This window comes from Hemitrygon akajei, chromosome 5, assembly GCF_048418815.1.
Source record: "Hemitrygon akajei chromosome 5, sHemAka1.3, whole genome shotgun sequence".
In the NCBI taxonomy this organism is placed as follows: Eukaryota; Metazoa; Chordata; class Chondrichthyes; order Myliobatiformes; family Dasyatidae; genus Hemitrygon; species Hemitrygon akajei.
This window is the reverse complement of record NC_133128.1, coordinates 3,474,622-3,485,794: the sequence shown is the minus strand read 5'-3', so window position 1 is coordinate 3,485,794 and position 11,173 is coordinate 3,474,622. Positions and strand designations below refer to the sequence as shown.

Here is an 11,173-nt window from a genome sequence, read left to right as displayed (position 1 = left end):
GGTAGGGAGGAGGGAGAAGGGTGCCCCTCACCCCGTGTCGCTAGGAAGAAGGGTGCCCCCCGTGTCGGTAGGGAGGAGGGAGAAGGGTGCCCCGCCGTGTCGGTAGGGAGGAGGGAGAAGGGTGCTCCCCGTGTCGGTAGGGAGGAGGGAGAAGGGTGCCCCTCCGTGTCGGTAGGAAGGAGGGAGAAGGGTGCCCCCCCCCCGTGTCGGTAGGGAGGAGGGAGAAGGGTGCTCCCCGTGTCGGTAGGGAGGAGGGAGAAGGGTGCCCCTCCGTGTCGGTAGGGAGGAGGGAGAAGGGTGCCCCTCCGTGTCGGTAGGAAGGAGGGAGAAGGGTGCCCCTCACCCCGTGTCGGTAGGGAGGAGGGAGAAGGGTGCTCCCGTGTCGGTAGGGAGGAGGGAGAAGGGTGCCCCTCCGTGTCGGTAGGGAGGAGGGAGAAGGGTGCCCCTCCGTGTCGGTAGGGAGGAGGGAGAAGGGTGCTCCCCGTGTCGGTAGGGAGGAGGGAGAAGGGTGCCCCTCCGTGTCGGTAGGAAGGAGGGAGAAGGGTGCCCCCCCCCCGTGTCGGTAGGGAGGAGGGAGAAGGGTGCCCACCCCCGTGTCGGGAGGGAGGAGGGAGAAGGGTGCCCCCCCCCGTGTCGGTAGGGAGGAGGGAGAAGGGTGCTCCCCGTGTCGGTAGGGAGGAGGGAGAAGGGTGCTCCCCGTGTCGGTAGGGAGGAGGGAGAAGGGTGCCCCTCCGTGTCGGTAGGGAGGAGGGAGAAGGGTGCCCCTCCGTGTCGGTAGGGAGGAGGGAGAAGGGTGCTCTCCGTGTCGGTAGGGAGGAGGGAGAAGGGTGCTCCCCGTGTCGGTAGGGAGGAGGGAGAAGGGTGCCCCTCCGTGTCGGTAGGGAGGAGGGAGAAGGGTGCCCCCCCGTGTCGGTAGGGAGGAGGGAGAAGGGTGCCCCTCCGTGTCGGTAGGGAGGAGGGAGAAGGGTGCCCCTCCGTGTCGGTAGGGAGGAGGGAGAAGGGTGCCCCTCCGTGTCGGTAGGGAGGAGGGAGAAGGGTGCCCCTCCGTGTCGGTAGGGAGGAGGGAGAAGGGTGCCCCTCCGTGTCGGTAGGGAGGAGGGAGAAGGGTGCCCCTCCGTGTCGGTAGGGAGGAGGGAGAAGGGTGCTCTCCGTGTCGGTAGGGAGGAGGGAGAAGGGTGCCCCCCGTGTCGGTAGGGAGAAGGGTGCCCCCCGTGTCGGTAGGGAGAAGGGAGAAGGGTGCCCCCCGTGTCGCTAGGGAGAAGGGTGCCCCCCGTGTCGGTAGGGAGGAGGGAGAAGGGTGCCCCCCGTGTCGGTAGGGAGGAGGGAGAAGGGTGCCCCTCCGTGTCGGTAGGGAGGAGGGAGAAGGGTGCACCTCCGTCGGTAGGGAGGAGGGAGAAGGGTGCCCCCCCGTGTCGGTAGGGAGGAGGGTGCCCCTCCGTGTCGGTAGGGAGGAGGGAGAAGGGTGCCCCCCGTGTCGGTAGGGAGAAGGGTGCCCCCCGTGTCGGTAGGGAGAAGGGTGCCCCCCGTGTCGGTAGGGAGAAGGGTGCCCCCCGTGTCGGTAGGGAGGAGGGAGAAGGGTGCCCCTCCGTGTCGGTAGGGAGGAGGGAGAAGGGTGCCCCTCCGTGTCGGTAGGGAGGAGGGAGAAGGGTGCCCCTCCGTGTCGGTAGGGAGGAGGGAGAAGGGTGCTCCCCCCGTGTCGGTAGGGAGGAGGGAGAAGGGTGCCCCTCCGTGTCGGTAGGGAGGAGGGAGAAGGGTGCCCCTCCTGTCGGTAGGGAGGAGGGAGAAGGGTGCTCCCCGTGTCGGTAGGGAGGAGGGAGAAGGGTGCTCCCCGTGTCGGTAGGGAGGAGGGAGAAGGGTGCTCCCCGTGTCGGTAGGGAGGAGGGAGAAGGGTGCCCCTCCGTGTCGGTAGGCAGGAGGGAGAAGGGTGCCCCCCTCCCCGTGTCGGTAGGGAGGAGGGAGAAGGGTGCTCCCCGTGTCGGTAGGGAGGAGGGAGAAGGGTGCCCCCCTCCCCGTGTCGGTAGGGAGGAGGGAGAAGGGTGCCCCTCCATGTCGGGAGGGAGAAGGGTGCTCCCCGTGTCAGTAGGGAGGAGGGAGAAGGGTGCTCCCCGTGTCAGTAGGGAGGAGGGAGAAGGGTGCCCCTCCGTGTCGGTAGGGAGGAGGGAGAAGGGTGCTCCCCCCGTGTCGGTAGGGAGGAGGGAGAAGGGTGCTCCCCGTGTCGGTAGGGAGGAGGGAGAAGGGTGCCCCCCTCCCCGTGTCGGTAGGGAGGAGGGAGAAGGGTGCCCCTCCATGTCGGGAGGGAGAAGGGTGCTCCCCGTGTCAGTAGGGAGGAGGGAGAAGTGTGCTCCCCGTGTCAGTAGGGAGGAGGGAGAAGGGTGCCCCTCCGTGTCGGTAGGGAGGAGGGAGAAGGGTGCTCCCGTGTCGGTAGGGAGGAGGGAGAAGGGTGCCCCCCTCCCCGTGTCGGTAGGGAGGAGGGAGAAGGGTGCCCCTCCATGTCGGGAGGGAGAAGGGTGCTCCCCGTGTCAGTAGGGAGGAGGGAGAAGGGTGCTCCCCGTGTCGGTAGGGAGGAGGGAGAAGGGTGCTCCCCGTGTCGGTAGGGAGGAGGGAGAAGGGTGCTCCCCGTGTCGGTAGGGAGGAGGGAGAAGGGTGCCCTTCCGTGTCGGTAGGGAGGAGGGAGAAGGGTGCCCTTCCGTGTCGGTAGGGAGGAGGGAGAAGGGTGCCCCCCCTTGTCGGTAGGGAGGAGGGAGAAGGGTGCCCCCCCCCGTGTCGGTAGGGAGGAGGGAGAAGGGTGCCCCCCCCCGTGTCGGTAGGGAGGAGGGAGAAGGGTGCCCCCCCCGTGTCGGTAGGGAGGAGGGAGAAGGGTGCCCCCCCCGTGTCGGTAGGGAGGAGGGAGAAGGGTGCACCTCCGTCGGTAGGGAGGAGGGAGAAGGGTGCCCCCCCGTGTCGGTAGGGAGGAGGGTGCCCCTCCGTGTCGGTAGGGAGAAGGGTGCCCCTCCATGTCGGTGGGCAGGAGGGAGAAGGGTGCCCCTCCATGTCGGTAGGCAGGAGGGAGAAGGGTGCTCCCCCCATGTCGGTAGGCAGGAGGGAGAAGGGTGCTCCCCGTGTCGGTAGGCAGGAGGGAGAAGGGTGCTCCCTCCATGTCGGTTGGCAGGAGGGAGAAGGGTGCCCCCCCCATGTCGGTAGGCAGGAGGGAGAAGGGTGCTCCCTGTGTCGGTAGGCAGGAGGGAGAAGGGTGCTCCCTGTGTCGGTAGGCAGGAGGGAGAAGGGTGCTCCCTCCATGTCGGTTGGCAGGAGGGAGAAGGGTGCCCCCCCCATGTCGGTAGGCAGGAGGGAGAAGGGTGCTCCCTGTGTCGGTAGGCAGGAGGGAGAAGGGTGCTCCCTGTGTCGGTAGGCAGGAGGGAGAAGGGTGCTCCCTGTGTCGGTAGGCAGGAGGGAGAAGGGTGCTCCCTGTGTCGGTAGGCAGGAGGGAGAAGGGTGCTCCCTGTGTCGGTAGGCAGGAGGGAGAAGGGTGCTCCCTGTGTCGGTAGGCAGGAGGGAGAAGGGTGCTCCCTGTGTCGGTAGGCAGGAGGGAGAAGGGTGCTCCCTGTGTCGGTAGGCAGGAGGGAGAAGGGTGCTCCCTGTGTCGGTAGGCAGGAGGGAGAAGGGTGCTCCCTGTGTCGGTAGGCAGGAGGGAGAAGGGTGCTCCCTGTGTCGGTAGGCAGGAGGGAGAAGGGTGCTCCCTGTGTCGGTAGGCAGGAGGGAGAAGGGTGCTCCCTGTGTCGGTTGCTCTGATGATCATTCTGCCAACCAATGGAACCAGCCTCCGCTCCACAGACTCTTTCTGCACTCTTGCTTCCTCTGAAGAGCGGACAGCAAGGCAGCACTCCACCTGGACATTCTCTCTTCCCTCCCCTTTCACCGAGAAGACACAGCGAAGCCTGAAAACACATACTCCAGGATTATGGACAACTTGGAAGCACTGTTAAGCAGGAGTATGTACATCTGTAGTCATGTTTTTCTACAGATATGCAATAGAGAGCAGCCTGACAAGCTGCATCACTGCATGGTAGACAAACTGCACTGTAGCAGACAGAAAAGCTCTACACAGAACTGCCCACTGCATCACCAACACTAGCCTACACACCACCAAGGACATTTTACAAAAAGGTGCTGGAACATGGGCAGTAACATCATATAGGATCTCACCCATCCTGCTCATGAACTCCTTGTCAGGAAGGAGGCTACGTAACATCCACGCCAGAACCACCAGACTAAAAACAGTTACTTTCCCCAAGCAGTAAGGCTGATCGACACCTCTACCCACTAACCCACCCCTCCACATGCCCAACCACCACTAGTTTATCATTTCCTATCAGTCACCTTATGTACAGACACACGTCTGTCTAGCAACACTTTATGGACATACAACCACTCTATGTATATAAGCCATATTTTGTACTGTATCTATAATTATTGTGTTTTTTTATTGCATCGTAACTGGAGCAACAATTATTTTGCTCTCTTTTATACCTGTGTACCAGAAATGACATTAAACAAACTTGAATCTTGAATAGTTTACTTGGATGATGAACTCGTAACATCACAATTCACCTCCTTATGAACTTGCACTTTATTGTCCTCCTGCACTGCACTTGATCTGTAACTATCCTTGCTTTCCTTTGGACTACCTCAATGCATGGTGGACGATGGTAGTGAAATGATCTGTTAGTGTGGCATCCAAAATGAAGTTTTTCAGGATGATAGACTAATTTACCGTTATTTCAATCTACATGCATATACCCTGGAAAAAGCCATGTTCATTTATTAGAGATTTTGGGATGCACCTCCTGGAGACATGGATTCTGACTGGGAAAGTCCTGCCCAATATGCGACTAAGAGACCAGGCAATGAATATCCTTGTTTAGAGCAATCTCAAAAACTCAGTTGTGAAGTGAAGCTTCAAGAAACATGAGGTTGTTTCATTCCCAAATAAGAAAAACCCAAGGAATAGTGTAGGGAAGTGTATTGTCATGCACTTTGGAAGAAGAAATAAAGGCATAAACTATTTTCTAAATGGGGAGAAAATTCAAAAAAAATCAGAAGTGCAAAGGGACTTGGGAGTCCTCATCCTAAAGGTCAGCTTGCAGGTTGAGTCAGTGTTAGGAAAGGCAAATACAATACAAAGGAAAGTGCAACTAAAAAAAATCATTGGCAGGGAAAAGATGAACGTTGGGGAGAAAACTGGCTGCAGCTTGCGGCTGCTCACCAACACCACTCTGCCACCCCTCTCAAAGGGATTTTAAAGAACAGGAGGTGGTGCCGTATCAACAGAACTCGGCTCGAGATCTGCCTGTCGAGGAAGAGGAGGAGTACAATACAAAGGCACAAAAAAGGGATGAGATGAACATTCTTGCGACTTATCATCCAGAAGGAAAGGATTATGGGTTAATGAAAATCGATGAGCCCAGTACACCATACAACAGGATAATAGGAGGTGGTGATGATGATGATGAAGCTGCAATGAATGACTCTGAATTAAATATAAATATTACTGCAGAAATACTAGCTAAAGATAGCAGCTGAGGGAATTAATCCTAAAATCTTAGAACCAAAGGAAGAAAGTAGTGAAGAAGAGGAAGAATTAACAGCAGAAGAACAAGAAAACAAGAAACAGTTTGAAATGAAGAGGAAAATGCACTATGAAGGCATGAATTTCAAATTAGCAAGACAGTTAATAGCCAAGGAACTTGAAGATGAAGATGAGGATGACTTGAAAGAATCCCGACTTAAAGGACTTTGAAGTTGATACAGATGAAGAACGTTTTGAAAATGAAGATCCAGAATTATAGAACAAAGCCATTCTTAAACTCTGACATAAAATATTCCAGTTAACAGCATTAGCTATCATAAGTTTTTAACCTATTGATATGCTGTTGTGTTTTGTGGACAGTTGAACTTAAAATCAGAGGAGTTTCATCTGTGCAGTCAGAATTTGGCAGTTCATGTATTTCTACAGTAATGTAAATAAAATATTTTTGAGAGGTGAGCGGTAAGTTGCCAGTTTGCCTGTACTTCCGCACTTGCGCTAGAATTAGAAAACTGATGAAACACTTTTCTGGAAATCGCAATACTGTAGTAGTATATTTATTGCTTGATGCATAAAACAGAACATATTTCAGCTCCATACTTTGATCAGCTTGACATATTTCCATATGTGTGATACTGTGTCACTGGGTTAAGTTCTATTGATACCTGTGTGGTATCGTTTGTTTGCTGTTTATTTTGATATCTGATTACCAGTTCTAGTTTGTAACATTTTTTTTATTTGGCTATGGAGCTTGCCTTTTGAAAAGGGTTCAAAGAGGAAGTCTTGACTGGGGATTATCTTTCTTTGTTAAGATAATTTCAATGCTGCTGATGGTGTAAATTAAAACAATTGATAGTTGATGTTAACAAAGGTACTCTGGCCCTGTTTATAAGGAATCTTATCAATTGACAGGTGTAAAATATTTTAATAGCACCAGCACCAACAATAACACACCTATAGTTTGCTGTGGGTCAGTCTGTAAAACAAATGTCCTAACAAATAAAAACACAAAATGCTGGCAGAACTCAGCAGGCCAGAGAGCATCTATGGGAGGAGGTAGTGACGACGTTTCGGGCCGAAACCCTTCATCAGGAGGGCTAACAAAATTGTTTCATCATCTGTTGTAATAAACTGTTTGCATCAGGGAATGAAAATAGACAATAGACAATAGGTGCAGGAGTAGGCCATTTGGCCCTTCTAGCCAGCACCACCATTCACTGTGATCATGGCTGATCATACACAATCAGTACCCCGTTCCTGCCCTCTCCCCATAACCCTTGACCCCACTATCTATAAGAGCTCTATCTAACTCTCTCTTGAATGCATCCAGAGACTTGGCCTCCACTGCCTTCTGGGGCAGAGCATTCCACATATCCACCACTCTCTGGGTGAAAAAGTTTTTCCGCATCTCAGTTCTAAATGGCCTACCCCTTATTCTTAAACTGTGGCCTCTAGTTCTGGACTCACCCATCAGCGGGAACATGCTTCCTGCCTCCAGCATGTCCAATCCCTTAATAATCTTATATGTCTCAATCAGATCCCCTCTCATCCTTCTAAATTCCAGTGTATACAAGCCCAGTCGCTCCAATCTTTCAACATATGACAGTCCCGCCATTCCAGTAATTAACTTTGTGAACCTACGCTGCACTCTCTCAATAGCAAGAATATCCTTCCTCAAATTTGGAGACCAAAACTGCACACAATACTCCAGGTGGGGTTTCACCAGGGCCCTGTACAGCTGCAGAAGGACCTCTTTACTCCTATACTCAATTCCTCTTGTTATAAAGGCCAGCATGCCATTAGCTTTCTTCACTGCCTGCTGTACCTGCATGCTTGCTTTCATTGACTGATGTACAAGAACACCTAGATCTCGTTGTACTTTCCCCTTTTCCTAACTTGACTCCATTTAGATAGTAATCTACCTTCCTGTTCTTGCCACCAAAGTGGATAACCTCACATTTATCCACATTAAACTGCATCTGCCATACATTTGCCCACTCACCTAGCCTGTCCAAGTCACCCTGCATTCTCATAACATCCTCCTGACATTTCACACTGCCACCCAGCTTTGTGTCATCAGCAAATTTGCTAATGTTACTTTTAATCCTTTCAGCTAAATCATTAATGTATATTGTAAACAGCTGCGGTCCCAGCACCGAACCTTGCGGTACCCCACTGGTCACAGCCTGCCATTCTGAAAGGGACCGGTTAATCACTACTCTTTGTTTCCTGTCAGCCAGCCAATTTTCAATCCATGTCAGTACTCTGCCCCCAATACAATGTGCCCTAATTCTGCCCACTACTCTCCTATGTGGGACTTTATCAAAAGCTTTCTGGAAGTCCAGGTACACTACATCCACTGGTTAAAAGGGGTAAAAAGCTGCATGTTTATAATCTAAATGATGGCAGAGTTCTCAGTAAAAGTGTGCAGTATATATCTCCACAAATTTTGATTTCAGAAGTGCATTGGATTTGGTTTTGAGTGGCACAAGGTTATAAAGCTTTGAAAGCAAAACAAATAAAAGAGAAAAAAAAATCTCCTTGGAGCGACGGAGGATGAGAGGTGACCTGACAGAGGTGTGTAAGATAATGAGAGGCATCGATTGTGTGGATAGTCAGAGGCTTTTTCCCAGGACTGGAATGGCTAGCATGAGAAGGCATAGTTTTAAGGTGCTTGGAAGTAGGTACAGAGGAGATGTCAGGGGTAAGTTTTTTAATCAGAGGGTGGTGAGTGAGTGGAATGGGCTGCTGGCGGCGGTGGTGGAGGTGGATACGATAGGGTCTTTTAAGAGACTCCTGGATGGATACATGGAGCTTAGAAAAATAGAGGGCTATGGGTAAAGCCAAGGTAGTTCTAAGATAAGGACATGTTCAGCATAGCTTTGTGGGCGAAGGGCCTGTATTGTGCTGTAGTTTTTCTATGTTTTTATATCAAATATTGAAAGGTCTGGATAGAGTGAATGAGGACATGATGTTCCTTTTGTGGGAGAGTCTAGGACAAGAGGGAACTGCCTCAGGAGGAATTTGTGGATGCCAGGTCATTATATTTAAAATAGAGGTTGATAAGATCAGGGATTCAAAGGTTATGGGGAAAAGGCAGGAGAATGGGACTGAGCAGGATAATAAATCAGCCATGATAGAAAGGTGAAGCAGATGTGTTGGATCAAATGTGTTTACAATTCAACCGCCAGGACTTAAGAACTTTTTAAAAGCTATTATTAATGCTGTTTGAGATAGTGATTTAGATGCATATCATATTTTTTTACTGAGTTAAGTATTGTATGTTATTAGTTTTGCTACAACAAGTGTATGGGACATTGGAAAAAAAGTTGAATTTCCCCATGGGGATGAATAAAGTATCTATCTAAATGGCCTTTTTCTGCTCCTATATTTTATGGTCTTATGGACTCACAAGATCTGTTCTCCACAGGCCGCCTGTCAGTCGAACATCCACACGGTAGGAACAACCTCATCAAGGAAGATACCACAGTACAGTACAGGCCCTACATCCCGCGAAATTGTGCTGCCCTATATAAACATACTCAAAGTAACCCTTCCCTTCTACAGAACCCTCCATTTTTCTTACATCTTTTAAATGCCCCCAACGTACAGTATCTGCTTCTATCACCATCCCTGGCAGCACATTCCACACACCCACCACTCTCGGTGACATCCCCCACCCCCAAGCCCCTGTGCTCTTTTTCATTCGCTGTGGAGGAGTTCATTGCTGTACAGGCTGAACGGCCTGTTCACTGCTACTTTCCAGAACCCAACACGTGCACTGCCTTACAGCGCCAGTGGTCGACACAGAGGACCCACCCACTGTATCACTGTATTTTGGAATCCCTCACCCACAGCATGTCCTGCACACACCGACTGCCACTGTAGTGTTTGTGGGCATCATTGTGCTGCCGTTCAGTGACAACCCTCAGTGTATATAGTGAAACTCCAGCAGCGTTTGGAGCAATATGCAACATCAGTCATACATACAAACTAGTTCATCAGTGAGACAGATGGCAGGGGCGCTATGTGGCATGCCCCAGGCCCTAAAACTGCGGGGATGCCAGTTGCAGCTGCCCAGGGAAGGAGGCTTTTGAGGCTGTGTGGGAGAGAGCTGGAGTCCGTTGTAGGCTCGCCCCTCCCATCAGTGCCGCCCTCCAGTGTTTGCTCAATGGAAGACAAGATGGATGTATCTGTCTGCAGCTGCACTAGCGCATGATAAGGAACTGCTGAACCACCAGTCTGCAGGCCATGACACTCAGGGCCTTGAGCTAAATTATATTTAACACTAATCAACAGGAAAGTCTCTTCTGTGTCAAAGTGAAAACAAGTTTCTACAGTTATTACAATTATTAAACACAAAATAATTATTTGCAATAATTACTCACCACCTTCAAGTCAGTATTTAGTAGATGCATCTTTGGCAGCCTTGAGTCTGTGTGGACTCAAGTCCTCAAAGTCTCTATCAGCTTTGCACATCTGGACACTGCAATTTTCCCCCATTCTTCTTTATAAAACTGCTCAATCTCTATCTGATTGCTTGGGGATTATGAGTGAACAGCCCTTTTCAAGTCCAGCTACAAATTCTCAATTGGATTGAGGTCTGGACTCTGACTTGGCCACTCCAGGACATTAACTTTGTTGATTTTAAGCCATTCTTGTGTAGGTTTGGCTGTATGCTTGGGGTCATTGTCTTGCTGGAAAACAAATCTTTTCCCAAGTTGCAGTTCTCTTGCAGACTGCATCAGGTTTTCCTCCAGGATTTCCCTGTATTTTGCTGCATTCATTTTACCCTTTGCCTTCACAAGCCTTCCAGGGCCTGCTACAGTGAAGCATCCCCACAGCATGATGCAGCCACCATCTTGCCTCACAGTAGGGATGGTGTGTTTTTGATGATGTGCAGTGTTTGGCTTATGCCAAACATAACATTTATTCTGATAGCTAAAAAGCTCAATTTTGGCTTCATCAGACCATAGAACCTTCTTCCGGTTGACTTCAGAGTTTCCCACATGCCTCCTGGCAAACTCTAGCTATGATTTCATGTGAGGTTTCTCAACAGTGGCTTTCTCTTTGCCACTCTCCCATGAAGCTGCGACTCTGGTGAAGCACACAATCAACTGTTTTTGTATGTGCAGTCTCACCCATCTTAGCTACTGAAGCTTGTAACTCCTCCAGAGTTGTCATTAAGTCTCTTGGTGGCCTCCCTCACTAGTCCCATTATTGCACGGTCACTCAGTTTTTGAGGACAGCCTGCTCTAGGCAGATTTACAGCTGTGCCATATTCTTTCCATTTCTTGATGACTGGCTTAACTGTACTCCAAGATATTCAGTGACTTTGAAATTTTCTTGTATCCATCTTCTGACTTGTGCTTTTCAATAACCTTTTTGTGGAGTTGCTTGGAGTGTTCTTGTCTTCATGGTGTAGTTTTTGCCAGGATACTGACTCACCAGCAGTTGGACCTTCCAGATCCAGGTGTATTTTTACTACAATGATTGAAACACCTTGACAGCACACAGGTGATCTCCATTTAACTAATTATGTGACTTCTGCAACCAACTGGCTGCACCAGTGATGATTTTTGGCGTGCTGTATTAAAGGGGTGAATACTT

General features: G+C 51.1%; 1 pseudogene; it reads left to right on the top strand.

Moving 5' to 3' along the window:
* Nucleotides 1-3,064: 3,064 nt before the first annotated feature.
* On the top strand, nucleotides 3,065-5,844 carry LOC140727434 (protein phosphatase inhibitor 2 pseudogene; annotated as a pseudogene).
* The last annotated feature ends 5,329 nt before the right edge of the window (nucleotides 5,845-11,173 follow it).